Source organism: Vipera berus (genome assembly GCF_964194415.1).
Source record: "Vipera berus genome assembly, chromosome: Z".
NCBI classification, from domain to species: domain Eukaryota; kingdom Metazoa; phylum Chordata; class Lepidosauria; order Squamata; family Viperidae; genus Vipera; species Vipera berus.
This window is the reverse complement of record NC_138205.1, coordinates 45,059,061-45,079,006: the sequence shown is the minus strand read 5'-3', so window position 1 is coordinate 45,079,006 and position 19,946 is coordinate 45,059,061. Positions and strand designations below refer to the sequence as shown.

At 45.0% G+C, this 19,946-nt stretch overlaps 1 protein-coding gene across 5 annotated transcripts in view; it reads right to left on the bottom strand.

Moving 5' to 3' along the window:
* The window catches only part of WIPF2 (WAS/WASL interacting protein family member 2), a 44,523-nt gene extending 28,446 nt beyond the window's left edge, over positions 1-16,077 (bottom strand). For 2 of the 5 annotated variants that reach the window (XR_014028461.1, XM_081343632.1), the window contains exon 1: positions 15,757-15,836. The gene's annotated coding sequence lies outside the window, so the exon portion shown is untranslated. Of the gene's footprint in view, positions 1-15,682; positions 15,847-16,012 lie in introns of those variants that run through there. The other 3 variants (XR_014028459.1, XR_014028460.1, XR_014028462.1) reach the window with 3 other exon arrangements.
* Positions 16,078-19,946: the final 3,869 nt, after the last annotated feature.

The following is a 19,946-nucleotide window of genomic DNA, read 5'->3' as shown; positions in this document are numbered from 1 at the left end:
CTACTTTAGTGATAAGCAAACAGTCAATCAAGCAGCTTTAGGTAAAGTACCTCTGTAAGATGCAAACTTTTCAAGTAGTAAGAATCTCTTGATTCATTGGAGATATCCCTATTTAGAATATAGCCACACTGGCCATTAGTTCACTTGCTCCAGTATACACAAGCAGACTTTTCTCTTAAGCACTAATTAAATCAGGTAAACATAGGTTTACTTGCTCATTTCTTCTCTTCCATTTTAACATCTCAGGATTGAAACATAAAATCTGTTTAATTAAGAATGAATGGTATTAAGAAAGAGATAGGAACTTGTCCTGTAGGACAGGGGTCCCCAACCTGTATTAAATTTTACTGTTATAATCAAAAAAATAATAAAATTATATAAAAAAGAGAGATCAAGACATCAATAACCAGTAACTGATAATTTCAAAATTATGTAAATAAACACTGTAATGAAACATGGGGATGGTAAACAGCACCAGCAAGGAGCAATCAAGCAAGCAAGTCTTTCACTTGGTGAGATAATGAGCAACTGCAGCTGAAAGCACCCGCTTCACAAGATCATTGTTAAGTTAGTAAAAATGTATATTTCCCAAGAATGAAAAACAACAAGAAAAAAAGTAGACAACTTTAGTTTAATCCTGAGGTGGTATACTCCATAAAGAGCTTAAGGTAAAGGTAAAGTTTCCCCCGCACATGCGTGCTAGTCGTTTCCGACTCTAGGGGCCGGTGCTCATCTCCGTTTCAAAGCCGAAGAGCCAGCGCTTGTCCGAGGACGTCTCCGTGGTCATGTGGCCGGCATGACTAGACGCCAAAGGCGCACGGAACGCTGTTACCTTCCCACCGTAGTGGTCCCTATTTTTCTACTTGCATTTTTACGTGCTTTCGAACTGCTAGGTTGGCAGAAGCTGGGACGAGTAACAGGCGCTCACTCTGTTACGCGGCACTCGGGATTCGACCCGCCAAACTGCCGACCTTCCAATCGACAAGCTCAGCGTCCTAACCCACTGAGCCACCGCGTCCCTGCAATAAAGAGCTTAGCTGTGCTTAATAAATGGTATTAAACAAGCTACCTCAACAAATCTTATATTACAGGTTAATATAAACTTTACTAACGCTTTAGAGGATAATACCATATAGAAACTAATTATGCAACCATTTACAGGCCACAAACACAAAACTGTGGACATTTTTTAAGCAAGAAAAATCTATAACTTCTTAATTTGTAAATTAATACAGGGCTTTACGTGCATTAACAGCCACCTGATATAAACTGGGAATTGAGAATAGCTTGCCAAAGATTACAGTCTAAGTATCACCCACTCATTTTCAAGTGGCATAAAGATTACTTGAGTATAACCACTCTCAAGAACTTTACAGTCTATCTTAATCACCAATATCAATTTCATGTCACACCTCCCGTGGTTGCTATCTCAATCAGGAAGGCAACCTTACAAATAGGACACCGACAGTCAGTCAAACACTATACAATTGGTTTGTGACTTATTTTACTTTGCTTTAAATTTATAACTGGGGCTAACAAGAGTGATTTAATAACAAAAGATCTAGCTCATTAACTTCCCAGAAACACCATGACTAGATATCATATCCATTCAAGCAACTGGAAAGCACAACAACTGTAAAAAAAGTTTGTTCTCGCCTAGTCTTTAGGAGGAACAGAACCACACATATAGTACCTAAAGTTAACTAAGAAGCTGATTCCTTGTATAGCATTACCATTTTAAAATATGATTAGTTTTAGCTAATTTTATTGAATATTTCAAATGCATCATCAGGGTGAATGTGAACCTGAGTTCAGAAAACTGAGACAAATTCAATCTTGGTCAAATTTATCAATTAAGTAATGGTAGCCAATGTATTAAGAAATCCATTCATTCTCCTCCAATATTAAAATAAACTAAAGCAGTCTCTGAACACCAATAACAACACGCATCACATAGAGAACAATGACTTGTGGCAAAGCATTATTACTCATAGCTATAAATTAATATTTTGGAAAACTGGTCTGGGATAAGGGGCTAGGACAGGAGTTCTCAGACTTTTTCAGAGCAGAGAAGCTGTTAATGAAAAAAAAATCAGAACCTTTGAACAAATACAAAGCTCTAGTAACTGAAAATAATAAGTCATGGGTGTCATAATAAATTCCCAAATCATATTTATATTATGTAGCAAAAGGCTGGTACAAATGCTAACTATGTCCTTTAACATTATCAAGATTCCATCAGGATCAAAGTACTGCTTGAATGGATCTTCTCATTCAGTCCACCATTCCAGCAACGAAAAAAAAGGGTTACTAAAAACCAAAACTTCATCTAAAAATAATGAGTGTTTAATAAATACATTTTGCAGAAAAAAAAGCTTAAGAATGTACATTACTATATCTGACATTATCTCAATCAACATAAGCAGTGAAAGAATTAGATTTAGATTTTATTACCGTATATACTTGAGTATAAGCCGAATTTTTCAGCCCACTTTTTGGGCTGAAAAATTCCACTTCGGCTTATACTCCAGTCAACAAAAAAACTTACCGAGGACTTGTGCGCGGCCAAGGCTTTGGTGCTTCCGGGATCGCCCGCACCTCTCCCAAGCCACCGCCGTCCGAGACCTGCCGAAGTTTGGGGAGGTTTGGGGAGGTGCGCGCGCACCTCCCCAAACCTCCCCAAACGTCGGCAGGTCTCCGGAGCTCCGCGCCTTGCCTGCCTGCTTCTTTCCGCAGCGGAAAGAAGCAGGCAGGCAGGGCGCGGAGGAACGGAGACTTGCCGACGTTTGGGGAGGTTTGGGCGCCTCCCCAAACCTCGGCAGGTTTCCGTTCCTCCTGCCGACCTTTGGGGAGGTTTGGGCGCCTCCCCAAACCTCCCCAAACCTCGGCAGGTCTCCGTTCCTCCTGCCGACCTTTGGGGAGGTTTGGGCGCCTCCCCAAACCTCGGCAGGTCTCCGTTCCTCCGCGCAGACCTGCCGACGTTTGGGGAGGTTTGGGCGCCTCCCCAAACCGCCCCAAACCTCGGCAGGTCTCCGTTCCTCCTGCCGACGTTTGGGGAGGTTTGGGCGCCTCCCCAAACCTCGGCAGGTCTCCGTTCCTCCGCGCAGACCTGCCGACGTTTGGGGAGGTTTGGGCGCCTCCCCAAACCTCCCCAAACCTCGGCAGGTCTCCGTTCCTGTTTGGGGAGGTTTGGGCGCCTCCCCAAACCTCCCCAAACCTTGGCAGGTCTCCGTTCCTCCGCGCAGACCTGCCGACGTTTGGGGAGGTTTGGGCGCCTCCCCAAACCTCCCCAAACCTCGGCAGGTCTCCGTTCTTCCTGCCGACCTTTGGGGAGGTTTGGGCGCCTCCCCAAACCTCGGCAGGTCTCCGTTCCTCCGCGCAGACCTGCCAACGTTTGGGGAGGTTTGGGCGCCTCCCCAAACCTCCCCAAACCTCGGCAGGTCTCCGTTCCTGTTTGGGGAGGTTTGGGCGCCTCCCCAAACCTCCCCAAACCTCGGCAGGTCTCCGTTCTTCCTGCCGACCTTTGGGGAGGTTTGGGCGCCTCCCCAAACCTCCCCAAACCTCGGCAGGTCTCCGTTCCTCCTGCCGACCTTTGGGGAGGTTTGGGCGCCTCCCCAAACCTCCCCAAACCTCGGCAGGTCTCCGTTCCTCCTGCCGACCTTTGGGGAGGTTTGGGCGCCTCCCCAAACCTCGGCAGGTCTCCGTTCCTCCGCGCAGACCTGCCGACGTTTGGGGAGGTTTGGGCGCCTCCCCAAACCGCCCCAAACCTCGGCAGGTCTCCGTTCCTCCTGCCGACGTTTGGGGAGGTTTGGGCGCCTCCCCAAACCTCGGCAGGTCTCCGTTCCTCCGCGCAGACCTGCCGACGTTTGGGGAGGTTTGGGCGCCTCCCCAAACCTCCCCAAACCTCGGCAGGTCTCCGTTCCTCCTGCCGACCTTTGGGGAGGTTTGGGCGCCTCCCCAAACCTCCCCAAACCTCGGCAGGTCTCCGTTCCTCCTGCCGACCTTTGGGGAGGTTTGGGCGCCTCCCCAAACCTCGGCAGGTCTCCGTTCCTCCGCGCAGACCTGCCGACCTTTGGGGAGGTTTGGGCGCCTCCCCAAACGTCCCCAAACCTCGGCAGGTCTCCGTTCCTGTTTGGGGAGGTTTGGGCGCCTCCCCAAACGTCCCCAAACCTCGGCAGGTCTCCGTTCCTCCGCGCAGACCTGCCGACGTTTGGGGAGGTTTGGGCGCCTCCCCAAACCTCCCCAAACCTCGGCAGGTCTCCGTTCCTGTTTGGGGAGGTTTGGGCGCCTCCCCAAACCTCCGCAAACCTCGGCAGGTCTCCGTTCCTCCGCGCAGACCTGCCGACGTTTGGGGAGGTTTGGGCGCCTCCCCAAACCTCCCCAAACCTCGGCAGGTCTCCGTTCCTGTTTGGGGAGGTTTGGGCGCCTCCCCAAACCTCCCCAAACCTCGGCAGGTCTCCGTTCCTCCGCGCAGACCTGCCGACGTTTGGGGAGGTTTGGGCGCCTCCCCAAACCTCCCCAAACCTCGGCAGGTCTCCGTTCCTGTTTGGGGAGGTTTGGGCGCCTCCCCAAACCTCGGCAGGTCTCCGTTCCTCCGCGCAGACCTGCCGACCTTTGGGGAGGTTTGGGCGCCTCCCCAAACCTCCCCAAACCTCGGCAGGTCTCCGTTCCTGTTTGGGGAGGTTTGGGCGCCTCCCCAAACCTCCGCAAACCTCGGCAGGTCTCCGTTCCTCCGCGCAGACCTGCCGACGTTTGGGGAGGTTTGGGCGCCTCCCCAAACCTCCCCAAACCTCGGCAGGTCTCCGTTCTTCCTGCCGACCTTTGGGGAGGTTTGGGCGCCTCCCCAAACCTCCCCAAACCTCGGCAGGTCTCCGTTCCTCCTGCCGACCTTTGGGGAGGTTTGGGCGCCTCCCCAAACGTCGGCAGGTCTGCGCGGAGGAACGGAGACCTGCCGAGGTTTGGGGAGGCGCCCAAACCTCCCCAAACGTCGGCAGGTCTGCGCGGAGGAACGGAGACCTGCCGAGGTTTGGGGAGGTTTGGGGAGGCGCCCAAACCTCCCCAAACAGGAACGGAGACCTGCCGAGGTTTGGGGAGGCGCCCAAACCTCCCCAAAGGTCGGCAGGTCTGCGCGGAGGAACGGAGACCTGCCGAGGTTTGGGGAGGTTTGGGGAGGCGCCCAAACCTCCCCAAACGTCGGCAGGTCTGCGCGGAGGAACGGAGACCTGCCGAGGTTTGGGGAGGCGCCCAAACCTCCCCAAAGGTCGGCAGGAAGAACGGAGACCTGCCAAGGTTTGGGGAGGTTTGGGGAGGCGCCCAAACCTCCCCAAAGGTCGGCAGGTCTGCGCGGAGGAACGGAGACCTGCCGAGGTTTGGGGAGGCGCCCAAACCTCCCCAAAGGTCGGCAGGAGGAACGGAGACCTGCCGAGGTTTGGGGAGGCGCCCAAACCTCCCCAAAGGTCGGCAGGAGGAACGGAGACCTGCCGAGGTTTGGGGAGGTTTGGGGAGGCGCCCAAACCTCCCCAAAGGTCGGCAGGTCTGCGCGGAGGAACGGAGACCTGCCGAGGTTTGGGGAGGTTTGGGGAGGCGCCCAAACCTCCCCAAAGGTCGGCAGGAGGAACGGAGACCTGCCGAGGTTTGGGGAGGCGCCCAAACCTCCCCAAAGGTCGGCAGGAGGAATGGAGACCTGCCGAGGTTTGGGGAGGCGCCCAAACCTCCCCAAAGGTCGGCAGGAGGAACGGAGACCTGCCGAGGTTTGGGGAGGCGCCCAAACCTCCCCAAAGGTCGGCAGGAGGAACGGAGACCTGCCGAGGTTTGGGGAGGTTTGGGGAGGCGCCCAAACCTCCCCAAAGGTCGGCAGGTCTGCGCGGAGGAACGGAGACCTGCCGAGGTTTGGGGAGGTTTGGGGAGGCGCCCAAACCTCCCCAAAGGTCGGCAGGTCTGCGCGGAGGAACGGAGACCTGCCGAGGTTTGGGGAGGTTTGGGGAGGCGCCCAAACCTCCCCAAAGGTCGGCAGGAGGAACGGAGACCTGCCGAGGTTTGGGGAGGCGCCCAAACCTCCCCAAAGGTCGGCAGGAGGAACGGAGACCTGCCGAGGTTTGGGGAGGTTTGGGGAGGCGCCCAAACCTCCCCAAAGGTCGGCAGGTCTGCGCGGAGGAACGGAGACCTGCAGAGGTTTGGGGAGGTTTGGGGAGGCGCCCAAACCTCCCCAAAGGTCGGCAGGAGGAACGGAGACCTGCCGAGGTTTGGGGAGGTGCCCAAACCTCCCCAAAGGTCGGCAGGAGGAACGGAGACCTGCCGAGGTTTGGGGAGGTTTGGGGAGGCGCCCAAACCTCCCCAAAGGTCGGCAGGAGGAACGGAGACCTGCCGAGGTTTGGGGAGGCGCCCAAACCTCCCCAAAGGTCGGCAGGAGGAACGGAGACCTGCCGAGGTTTGGGGAGGCGCCCAAACCTCCCCAAAGGTCGGCAGGAGGAACGGAGACCTGCCGAGGTTTGGGGAGGTTTGGGGAGGCGCCCAAACCTCCCCAAAGGTCGGCAGGAGGAACGGAGACCTGCCGAGGTTTGGGGAGGCGCCCAAACCTCCCCAAAGGTCGGCAGGTCTGCGCGGAGGAACGGAGACCTGCAGAGGTTTGGGGAGGCGCCCAAACCTCCCCAAAGGTCAGCAGGAGGAACGGAGACCTGCCGAGGTTTGGGGAGGTTTGGGGAGGCGCCCAAACCTCCCCAAAGGTTGGCAGGAGGAACGGAGACCTGCCGAGGTTTGGGGAGGTTTGGGGAGGCGCCCAAACCTCCCCAAAGGTCGGCAGGAGGAACGGAGACCTGCCGAGGTTTGGGGAGGTTTGGGGAGGCGCCCAAACCTCCCCAAAGGTCGGCAGGAGGAACGGAGACCTGCCGAGGTTTGGGGAGGTTTGGGGAGGCGCCCAAACCTCCCCAAAGGTCGGCAGGAGGAACGGAGACCTGCCGACGTTTGGGGAGGTTTGGGGAGGTGCGCGCGATCCTGGAAGCACCGAAACCTCGGCCGCGCGCAAGTCCTCGGTAAGCTCCGGGCGGTCACTTGCTTCGCGTCTCCTGAGGGAAGGGGGGGCGACTGGAGCGGGCGTGTTTCCTCGCCTGCTGGGCGCCGCGATTTGCCCGGGTAACGCGCGGGCCCCGAATGGCAGCGTGGAGCGAGGAAGCGGACAGCCAGGGCTTCCCCGAGAGCCGCGGCCACACAGGGTATTCCTGTGTATTCAGGCTTGCAAAATGGCGGATCGAGCCTCTGCTGGCGGCAGAGGCTTGCAGAACGGCGGATCGGCTTATACTCGAGTCAATAACTTTTTCCAGTTTTTGGGGGTGAAATTGGGGGTCTCGGCTTATACTCGAGTCGGCTTATACTCAAGTATATACGGTAGATTTATATACTGCCCTTTCCCGAAGGACTCAGGGCGGTTTACAGGGCATTTTAAAATCACATCAATATAAAATACAAAGTTAAAAGAGAATTGAAAGATTAAATTATCCCTGAAAATAAAACCCCAGTTAAAATTCCCAGCCTGGGTCAGAGAGCTCAAAGAGCCAAGTCTTCAGGTCCCGGCGGAATGAGCGTAGGTCAGGGGCAGTCCTGAGCTCCACGGGCAGCTGGTTCCAGAGGGCAGGCGCACCCACAGAAAAGGCCTTCTCCCTGGGTGTTATCCACCGGCAATCTTTTACCGCCGGCACCCTGAGAAGACCCTCCCTCTGCGACCGCACTGGACGAAGGGAACTTGATGCTGGCAGCAGGTGTTCCCTCAAATTATAGTACTCAACAGAAGGAACAATGCACTAATTCCCCAATCTGTTTTAGGCATTTAATATCAAGCAATAACATGCAAACCCAAGTCTTTTCTAAACCTGAATACTGAACAGAATAGTAGCTATAGTAACCCTTCCCTGATTTTACATCCTATACTGGTGTTGCACTGAGATACCAAATAGATAAGATTGAGAAGGATTCACAATTTCTGACTCATCTATGTAAATTCCAGTTTTTACATGTGAAGTCAATATTTACATTCAGGATCAAGATGTGGGCAGCAGTAACATTAAGAACTCTGAATTTACCAGTAATTTGACCAGAGTGAGACCATACAGCAATATAGCTAGAAATGTGAAAAAGGGGACCACTTTAGAATGGTTTGTCTGCCTTCCTCCGCATTTCCTCTACTCCAGTGGCTAAAGGTAGACTAGAATCTGTGTCTTGCTCCGATTAAAACCTTAACCATCACACTATACTGGTTTGCACATAGACTGATTAGCAATAACTTTTGTTAGATTTATTTGAGGCACAAAGTTATCTAAAACTTTTTAAAAATCCCCCGTGGCTCAACTAAGTGTAAACACTAGATTTTACAGCACTTTTTGAATTCTGAAATGCTTACTTGAAAGGCTGCTTATACAGGAAGAAATGGGAAGTCATGCGGAAACTGGGCCTTCTAAATTGCAACAGAAACTACCTAGAGAATACAGATGGTAGGAGATAGCTTGATCAGGTGACAAGCTCTCAGGAAAAGTTCTTACTGGTCTGAACATGCCCATTAGGGTGTCACTGGTGTTTGAAATTAAACCAGGTTTTATATAAAGGGATTTTGCTTGATTGGCACCTTTGGTGTGGACTAAAAGAGCTATCACATGAATAATCTGATAATTGAATTAAGTAAATTAATCATGCTCTTGAGTTCTATTTGAAATGAACAAGCAGTGCAGCACTGTCCAAGTCTACCATTAGACATTTCCACCAATCTACTCTTCAGTATTTCAAAGCCTGCAGTCCTGTGAAGTGCATATGGTCCACTTCCAGCCAGTCAACGTAAGAGAACACATAAAAAAAAATTGGGTCACAGGCAATAACTGGCATAGTAGCATTGTTAGCCCAGCAATTTAGGTTACCAGCTCCTCTAGAGTCAAGGTGCAAATTGAAACAGCACTAGATTAATAACAGAATAACAGAATAACAAAAAAATCCAGACAACACATTTCAAAAAAAGTCATACATTGATTTGCATTTTAATGAGTGAAATAAGTATTTGACCCCTTCGCAAAACATAACTTAGTACTTGGTGGCAAAACCTTTGTTGACAATCACAGAGGTCAGGCGTTTCTTGTAGTTAGCCACCAGATTTGCAAACATCTGAGGAGGGATTTTCTTCCACTCCTTTACAGATCCTCTCCAAAGCATTAAAGCAGGCATGTCAAATCCGTGATGTCATGTGATATCCTGCAATGTATCGGGACTTTTTCCCCATTGCCAGCAAAGGGGTGGGCGCGGTTTCAGCATGACACATCTGGCCTGTGGGCCGGCAGTTTAACATGCCTGCATTAAGGTTTCGAGGCTGACATTTGGAAGCTTGAACCTTCAGCTCCCTCCATAGATTTTCTATGGGATTAAGGTCTGGAGATTGGCTAGGCCACTCCAGGACCTTAATGTGCTTCTTCTTAAGCCACTCCTTTGTTGCCTTGGTTGTATGTTTTGGGTCTTTGCCTTGCTGGAATAACCATCCACAACCCATTTTCAATGCCCTGGCTGAGGGAAGGAAGTTCTCATCCAAGATTTGATGGTACATGACTCTGTCCATTGTCCCTTTGATGTGGTGAAGTTGTTCTGTCCCCTTAGCAGAAAAACACTCCCAAAGCATAATGTGTCCACCTCCACGTTTGACGGTGGGGATGGCATTCTTAGGGTCATAGGCAGCATTCCTCCAAACATGGCGAGTTAAGTTGATGCCAAAGAATTCGATTTTGGTCTCATCTGACCACAAGACTTTTTTTTTTAATCCTATTTATATCCCGCCCTTCTCCGAAGACTCAGGGCGGCTTACAAGCTTAGCAGTAGCCTTCATTCTATGTATATGCCTGCTTATTAGGGCTTTCGCCCCCCCCCCAAGCGGCATTATTACAAAGTCAGCTTATTGCCCCCAACAATCTGGGTCCTCATTTTACCTACCTCGGAAGGATGGAAGGCTGAGTCAACCTTGAGCCTGGTGGGATGCGAACCTGCACTAATTGCAGACTTTCACCCAGTTTTCCTCTGAATCATTCAGATGTTCACTGGCAAACTTCAGACGGGCCTGTACATGTGCTTTCTTAAGGAGGGGGATCTTGCGGGAACTGCAGGATTTCAGTCCTCCACGGTGTAGTGTGTTACCCATTGTTTTCTTGGTGACTATGGTCCCAGCTTACGATCACTGAAACTCCACATGGAGCCCCAGACCGAGGGAGATAGACAATTATTTTGTATTTCTTCCATTTGCAAATAATTTCACCAATTGTTGTCACCTTGTCACCAAGCTGCTTGGCAATAGTCTTGTAGCCCATTCCAGCCTTGTGTAAGGTCTACAATCTTCTCCCTGACATCCTTGGACACAACTTTGGTCTTGGCCATGGTGGAAAGTTTGATTGATTGCTTCTGTGAACAGGTGTCTCTCGTACAGGTAACAAGATGATATTAGGAGCACTCCCTTTAAGAGAGTGCTCCTAATCTCAGCTCATTACCTGTATAAAAGACATCTGGGAGCCAGAAATCTGGTTGATTGATAGGGGATCAAATACTTCACTCATTAAAATGCAAATTAATTTACAACTTTTTTGAAATGCCTTTTTCTGGATTTTTTTATTGTTATTGTGTCTCTCAGTGTTAAAATAAACCTACCATTAAAATTATAGACTGATCATTTGTTAGTGGGCAAACGTACAAAATCAGCAGGGGATCAAATAATTTTTCCCCTCACTGTAGACAAACAGGTTACCAACTGGCTTACCCCATTTTTATAGAAAGGTGTGTGTTTCATAAGACTATTGTTCAGTCATTTAAACCTGACCTGATTTCTAAAAAGGAAGTTAGCATTTTTTGTCTGTAAACAATTCGTTTTCTGAAAAAAGTAACTATTACAGCATTCACATTAAATTTTCAATTATTAAAAACATTACATCCATTAAATAAGAATTTATATTCTATTCCCCTTATCAACTTATTTTACATCCTGTGTATTCATGTATTTAAACAACTGTTTTAAATTGTTACTTGGCTTTAGACTGCAGGCAGGTAGCATTAACATGTAATGCTTAAAAACTCCTTATACCCATAAAACTAAAACAACAAAGTATAAACAACTGGGCCAGAAGCACAGTACCATATATGTTGATTTTCTGATTATAGGAAGATGCACTTACATGCAGTGATATATTCACAAGTGGTATCACAGTCTGCAAAACTACTAAATCATTTTACTCTGCTTTATGTGTAGATTCAGTTTCAGAGAACCATAATCCCGCAAGAATGCTTCAAAACACAAATCAAAGGTATTATATGATGAATGTTCCTTCCACAACTCCACTCCAATGGAAAATTCACTTTAAATAAAAACTACACTCTGATCATTAGAGTTGCAACATGACTTTTGATGTTATAACACAAATATAACATATCCACCTACATTTAGAAAAATTGTAGTTTAATTATTCCCCTCTGAATTTAATAAGAATTAGATCAGCTTAGTGGTATTACATTGAAATTTTGACTCAGTTTAACCCATTTATTCTGATTTTATTAGGGATGTAGATTGAAAGTAACAAAAGCTATAAAATAATTAGTTTTAAATAATTAATGTTTGTGCATCAAATCAACTGGCCAAGAAAAAAAATATCACACGTCATGTACCATTATTTTCCTCAATTATCCCCCTGCCCCTTTACAAGATGGACTCAATTTCTAGAATTCCAAGATTAGATGGCATTTAGGAAATTTAGTAGTAATGAAAGAATGCAGCAACTTCGAGGTGCTTGCTTCTGTAAAATAAACTTTGTGATATTATTTTCTAATTTGTACATTAAAAATCAGACAATGAAACACTAGGACCAAGGAAATGTGCCTTCTCTGTTGTGTTTGTCCTCCCTCAGGCTTTGAGCTATAGTAGTATTGAGTCCACTGGAAATTTAGCTGGAATTGTAGTCAATGTAATACTGTTGTCAACCCTGTTGTCAATTTTTGTAGCAGTCTCCTGCAGTCCAGCAACATCCAGACATCAATTCCCGGAAGTCCCAGCCCATATGGCCATGACACTAAGAATTCTGCTAGTTGATGTCTTAGCGATCTTGAAGAAATCATTTAGGACACAGGTCTGCAACCCGCAGCTCCGGAGCCGCATGCGGCTCTTTCAGCCGTCTCCTGCGGCTCCCAGTCCTCTGCCATGTGCAGTCCAAAAAAAAAAAAAACAACCTGGGACTAAAAACCAATCAATTCAAATATGCAGGGTAGGTGCATATCTCACCTTGGCTCCACTCTTCAGTCAAACCCTGTTCTGTGCATGTGCGCATGTATGCACATGCGCACACATTTTTTGTGGCTCCCAGTTTTTCCTTTTGTGAGGGAACCGGTTCTGAGTGGCTCTTTCACTGTTTCAGGTTGCTGACCCCTGATTTAGGAGAAGGTTATGTTGAGCTACCAAGTAATTCAGACACCACTGTTAAACAAACTGTTAAACAAAGAAATGGCAGTCCTAACTTGAAAACTTTACTACATTAGCAAATAAGAAAACTTAAAATATTAGATATTTTGTAATGAATTATTACTCAATATTACTAAAAGAAATCTGAATATAAGTTAATATATTATTGAATATAAATCAATAATTTATTTAGTGATATTAAATAGAACATTAAAAACCATGGTAAAAACGATTTGTATAATGATCATGAGCCAGGTTAAAAAAAAACTCCAGAAGAAAGTAAATCGGTTTCCAGATTTACTGAATCCCAATATCTCCTATAAGCATGGATTACATGATACCACAGCCATCATTTCAGACAAAGAAATGTTTATACTTACTATATATGGATAAATTACACCTATAAATCAACAGAAATGCCAAATACACATCACTGAACAAACTTGTAATGGCTGATGTATAACAACGTTTCCTGAAGAACTCTTTATCTGATTCCATTAATATACTTCTTTTTCTTTCTTTCTTTCATTTGAAAATTTGTAAGGCAGCTCATCTCAACCTAGTGATCTGGACATCTAACAATATAAATGCATAAAATAATATAAACTTGAAAATAAGTTAATATACTTTCTTTAGCTTCACTACAGGGATTTGGATCATACTTGCCTTTCCCAATATGTCCATTATTTATACTGCTTGTTTTTCAGCATGGTCCTCTGGAAATTACGTTATACTGTACAATAGAATCGACAACATATTGTGTTTTTACAGCTAGCTACTCACTTAAGTTATCTAAAATTTGCCCAAATAATATATAATTGCCCATTCTTTTTACCAGATTTTGTCCAATACAGGACAATAAAATGAACATTTTAAAAATATAAAATTCTGAAATTAACAAATTACAGAGGCTTTTATGCAGACTAGTTTATAGTATAACCACAGTAAAAACATATAAAAGAAATGTCAGAACACCTTCAATAATCTGATTTGAGGTCTCCATCAATATTCCAAATGGCAGGCTATTCTGAAGACTAAACCAATTCTCAGAGACAGAGGGAACAGAAATTATCCCAGTGTAAAATAATCTGGTATCGATAATAAGAACATAAGAATAACATAAAGGTGTTAAACAGTTACTTGATTTATGTACCATGCTAAATCCTTCCTTCCTTCCTTCCTTCTCTCCATCAGATTCACTCAATGAAACCAACTGAGTTTCACTGAAACCAATTGAGAGGTAGAAGATGATTTTTCATCAGAATGTTTCCAAGTGGAGACCAGACAATCATTTTTAAGGATGTTTTAATTTGGATTCCTGCACAGGGCAAGGAGTTGGACTTGATCCTCTAGATCAGACATGTCAAACTCGTGATGTCACGTGACGTCGTGAGACATATCGGGACTGTTTTGCCATTGCCGGCAATGGGGTGGGCACAGCTTCTGGATGATGCATCCGGCCCATGGGCTGGCAGTTTGACACCCCTGCTCTAGATCATTATTTCAGCTCTATTATTCTATAAATATATTATTATACCAATTTGGCACCATGATCAAATTAGACAGAAATCAAAGATTATTTTGCAACAGGATGTTAGAAGCATGAAGCTGCAATCAAAATCCAACTAAAATATTTAATGGGGACATTTCTTCTACAATAACTTAGATATAACAAAGTTCATCCCTGACAAGTGTTTGTACAATATAACTCTAGGAAAAATAGCTCAAAGAAATTCTCTAATCTTTACTATTGAACTTTATTTCAGAATAGTAGCTGACTAGAACTGGCATGGAAACAGCATACAATTAAGTACTCAAAACTGAAAATTAATTTGAAAATTATAGGTATAACTAAAATGCAATATGACTATGTTAGAGAAATAAATTATACTAATTTGAAATATGGTACAGCCCAAGAATAAAAGCCTCTATCCAAAGCTTCCCTGTAGTGTATTTTCAAAAACTGGCTTTAGCCCAAATCACAACCCATTATTTTAGCCCTGTAGACTAATTTAGATCCTCAAGGAGCAAGTATTCCAAAGTACATGTAAGCAGAAGACACTCTATGAAGGTCACAAGCTATCATTCTGTTCACTTAGGAAATATTTTTTCAGGAACTGTTTTAAAATGCATCTCCAGTCCCACTTAGGTATTTCTACATGACGTTGTTTCATACCCTTAACACTTAGGTGTGCTGGGAATTTAAAGAACACCATTTAGAGAACAAATACCACAGCCGGCAAGCACTGATAACTTTCAATTTAGCTCCAACTCCACAGGTTTGAATGCCCAATTTCTTAAGGCACCTAATGTTCTGGACTGATCACACACACCTTTGAAAAGGGGCCACACCTACCATACAATATATCTATTGTGTAACAAATGAGGAAGAGGAGCATAAGACCTGGGAAATACCTTGATTGTAAAGAAAGCAAAAATGATTAGATCAGAAATTGATGGTAACTGAATTATGGTTAGTATTGAAGATTCCAAGGATACCTAATATATAGTGAAAAATATATTTGGTATTCAAAAATAACCAAGTACAGATGAAGCTCCACTTTATCTTTTACACACACACCCCATCCATTTAATGTCTGCATGACATCTCCCACCCTTAAAATAAGGGAAGAAAAAGCACAGCTGTGTTACAAATATTTGCAGTTCTTGCCTCAATTTCAACAGATAAGCAAACCACCCCTATGTAAACTTCCCAGAAATCTTCCCTCAAGCATATACTTCAGTTGAAACATTTTGCCAACCTTACACAACCAACCCAACTGGTGATGATCTAGCACACACTGATTGCTTCTTCATTCACCTCTGCCCATCTCCCTCATAAGCACCCAGGCAGGGTTAAGCCTGTTTTGCCCGTCAAGCTTTTCAGATGAGGTGCATTTCTGAACCCAGGGCTCGGAAAACTTCAAACCCCCTAATGAACTACTTCACCATTGGGAGACCTGGAATAACAGATCAAGGACGGATCGTCATGGAGAAAATCTATCTGTAGGGTCGTAAGGCGTCGAAAATAACTTGACGGTATACAATCAAATCAATGACGCACGCATAAGAACTGCAATCATTTTCCGCACCTTTACCTATCTGCCAAATCACTGTTCTTTTTATTAACGCTTTTACTTTTTACCACAAGCAGTTTACAGGAACCTTTTCACCCCCACACCTAGGAAAATGTCTAATTCCAGCCCCCAGAAAACCCTTTGCCCATCTCACCAGACTCAGGGAGACTTCACATTAATATCTGGTGCTTCTCTGGCAAATGTCTACCTGCATCCTTTAAGCAGTACCTCTTGATTACACACGTCCCACTTAACTACGCTGCTCTCTCTCCTGCGTCTTTTTCGCTCTTCTCACGCCACCTTTTTCTAACGCCACCACGCCTCGCCTCCTCCGCAGCCCATGACCCCTGACTTCCAGGTCAAATGTCAAGCCTCCATCAAACATCACCGTTCTCCTTTCTCCCCAGATAAAGTCCCCCTGAAAGGTATCACCTCTCCTGGTCTCCCAGAAGCCCACTTTAGATTTCGGCGACTCCTCGCTTACCCACGACGTGCACTCCCCCTTCTCGGGTCCGGAGCCTCCAATCCGGAAACAGACGTATGTCCGCCCGGCGGCCATACAAAATGGCGATGCGGCGCACGCCTCCGGTCAATGCGCACGCGCTTGATATCCCCACCCTCTTCCGGTTTGGGTTGTGGAAAACGGAAAAACGTCGGGCTAAGCGGTAACCATGATAAGGAGGTCACAGCTGAATGGGAGGGGCTGCGGAAAGAGCTTCGCTAAATCACATTGACGCGTCCAGTGTTATTTATTCTGTGGGTTTTCAATCAATCAGAAAAGAGATGGAAGGGACCTTGGAGGTCTTTTAGTCCAGTCCCCTGCTCAGGCAGGAGTCCCTATATCGGGTTTTTTGTCACTGTGTTTGTATCTCTGTATCACCAGAGGAAAAAGAAACAAGCGTAAAAAGCGTTCCCTAAATTTTGCAGGGTGCTTAATTTATACACCTATCCCTCTAAAATTAAGTAGATGGGTTCATAGAACTCATGCAAAATCACATAAATAAACCAGCGTTTCTCGTGCTGGCTGGGGAATTCTGGGAATCGAAGTCCGCACATCTCAAAGTTGAAGACTTTGCACAGTCGTTCTTTCCGTTAAGTTCAGATAGGTGAGTTGGAGTTATCACGAGTGATAGAATCCTGTGTTAAAATTGGATTGTTGGACTGAGACTTAATGGCAACCTTGCAATTTATCTTTCTAGGTCAAATAAATAAGGCAGGTCTTCCTTTTTCAACAAGCCAATAGTTGAATTCAAAGTGATACTATCAGCTATAGAGCTACAATACTAGCTAGTGTTTCAGGCAACAGTTTAAATATTGTTAAAGCTTTTGTTTGATCTGCCTGGGTTTTATGGCATGTGAATGTTTTTATTTAAGATACCTCTTATTTTCCTGCAAACAGCTCTGAGCTCCTCTGAAAAGGTATGGTACAGAAATGATAAAATTGAACCACAGTGAATATTCTACCATCCATTTGATATATTCATTTTATTTATTTAGTGTATGGACTAGCAATATATATTAACATTTCATCTAGATTAGTAAAACACAATAAAATATAAATGTTAAAAAGTATGGAACACTTTTTAAACTGCAGCAATGACAATTCTATCCATATTACTTTTATCACCTACTGCTAGGAGCTAGCACTCAAGCCATTGAAATATCTTCTGCTCCACGTGCTTCCTTTCACTTTTGGTTTTCTAATTATAAACAGTATCCCAAAACCATGGATGTCAAACTGATGGCCCACAGGCCAGATGCATTATAGCGAAACCACGTCCACCCCATTGCCAGCAATGGCAAAAAAGTCACAATACGTTGTGACACATCACGTGACATTGCGAATTTGACACCCCTCTCCTAAACAGAAACCTAGAATATCTGTATTAGTTAATTCTTACTCATCTTAACGAAAGAAATTTTAATAATCTAGCTGAAGGTTCATAAAATAGAATGCAGACTTTTGAATCATTGGGCAAGGTAGTTAAAAATCCAGAAAAAAGACAAAATAGATGTTTGGACTGTGTTTTCATTGTTCAACAAGGCTGAACAATGCATTTTTGCATTTTACTGAACTACAGGTACTAGAATTTCTTGGGTTTTGTTATATTATATAGATCTCATTTGTGCAATAATGTGTTAGTGTGGCTCACAATTTACAGGATTATTTCTTTTTTTCTATTTACACAAGAGAGGAGATTTAATTGCATACTTTCCTGAAACAATTGCACTTGAAAATATAATAAAAAACATCTGTGAACAACTAGAAACAAATAACTTTATAATTAAAAGCCAGCATGGGTTTGTTAAAAACGGATCATGTCAAACCAATCTTATTTCATTCTTTGACAGTGACTAAACTAGTAGACCAGCGAAATGCTGTGGACATTTAGATTTCAGCAAGGCATTCCAGAAAGAAGACCAAAACCTACTTCTTCGTAGGCTAGAAAAATGTGGAATAGACAGCATCACCACCAGATGGATTTGTAACTGGTTGACAAATCATACTCAACAAGTCATCCTTAAGGGTATACATCTACATGGAGGGAAGTAAGCAGTGGGGTGCCACAGGTTTCTGTTTTAGGCCTAGCACTCTTCAATATCTTCATAAATGACTTAGATGAGGGAGTAGAAGGAGGATTTATCAAATTTCCAAATGACAGTAAGCTGGCAGGAATAGCCAACACCCCAAAAGACAAGATCAGGATCCAAAACGATCTTGACAGGCTTGAACAATCCAACAACATGAAATTTAACGTGGAGAAAAGCAAGGTTGTACACTTAGGCAGGAAAAAAGAACGGTACAAGTACATATTAGGCGAAATCTGGCTCAAAACAGTAACTGTCAATGGGACCTCACTTAAATATGAGCCAGCAGTGTGTGGCAGCAGCCAAAAAAGCTAATACAATCCTTGGTAATATAAACAGAGGCATAGAATAAAAATCATGTGAAGTATTAGTGCAGCTTTATAAAACTTTAGTAAGACCATACCTGGAATGCTGTATCCAGTTTTGATTACCACATTACAAAAAAGATGTTGAGATTTGGGAAGAAGTGCAAAGAAAAGTAACTAAGATGATTAAAGGCCTGGAGACTAAAACATATGAAGAACAGTTGCAGATTTTGGTTTGGCTAGTTTAGAGAAAAGAAGGATTAGGGATGACATGGTAGCAGTATTCTGGTATTTGAGAGGTTGCCACAAAGAAGAGGAGGTCAAACTATTTACCAAAGCACCTGTAGGCAGGACAAGAAACAATGGAAACTAATCAAGGAGAGAAGCAACCTGGAACTAAGAATAAACTTCCTAACACTGAGGACCAGTTAATCAGTGGAACAGCTTGCCATCAGAAGTTGTAGGTGCTGGCTTCCGGTTTGCCAACGCAGCCGCCATTGACATATGGAGGGTAAACTCCGTCTTCCGCGTCCAGTTTCATTTTGCTGGGGGACCCTGGAAAGAGTTGAGTCGCCCTGCAGGGGCAACCAGCAAGGAGGGGATCCCTGCTTGATCGCAGGAGGGCGGTAGCCCTTCCGCTCGATCTGGGGCAGCCCTCCAAACCAGTGGATGAAAGACCGGCCATAGCAATATGGCTCATCAGTAGGCTGCAGACAGCTGATGTCGCACTTACCACCAGGCAATTTTAAAGGACCACAGATGAGGCTGGGTGAGATCTACCTCTCTTAAATCCTAACTATTTTTTTTACTTGCATAAGCTGCTTAAAGTTCTTTCCCCCCTGTGGAGAGGGAAGAGATATTTTATCCCTCCCTCTAGAAACAGTGGCGACTGACTATCCAGGGGAGTTTAAAACGTTGAAAGAATAACTTGATCCTAATTGGAATTTTATTTTTTAAACTTTGTGGACTAAAAGATTCTCTATTCTTGCTGAAAATCTGGGTTTTTACTTATAAAAAAGAAGCAAAACTGAAAAGATTATAAAAACTTTGGATTTAAAAGAAAACTTTAAATGGTAGGGGTGGCATATTGTGGCTAAACCTGATACTTCAACTAGTTATTGCTTAAAAGAGACTTGGTGAGTAGCCCAGACAATAGATAAGATTTGTGTAACCTTGAGATATCAGCTGTGAGAAGCCCAGCTGTGTTCTATATTCAGTGTCAAAAAATTTTTGCATTCTCTGATTGTAAAGCTTTTAGCCTAAATACACTAGTAAGAAAATATGGATGAAGATCAGGAACAGATTCTCTCTATTTTTTTAATTCCATTTATATCCCACCCTTCTCCAAAGACTCAGGGCGGCCCACAAACTCAAATATGACAGTATCGCAAAAGGCCCTTTTAGAAGGATTAACTGGATTTGAGATTGTTAAAAGGGTCAAATAATTGGGGGTGTTTTTGTCACCCTCTAATACAAAGTTATATAAAAATAACTATGAAAAGTTATGGGGGAAAATTCAAAAAG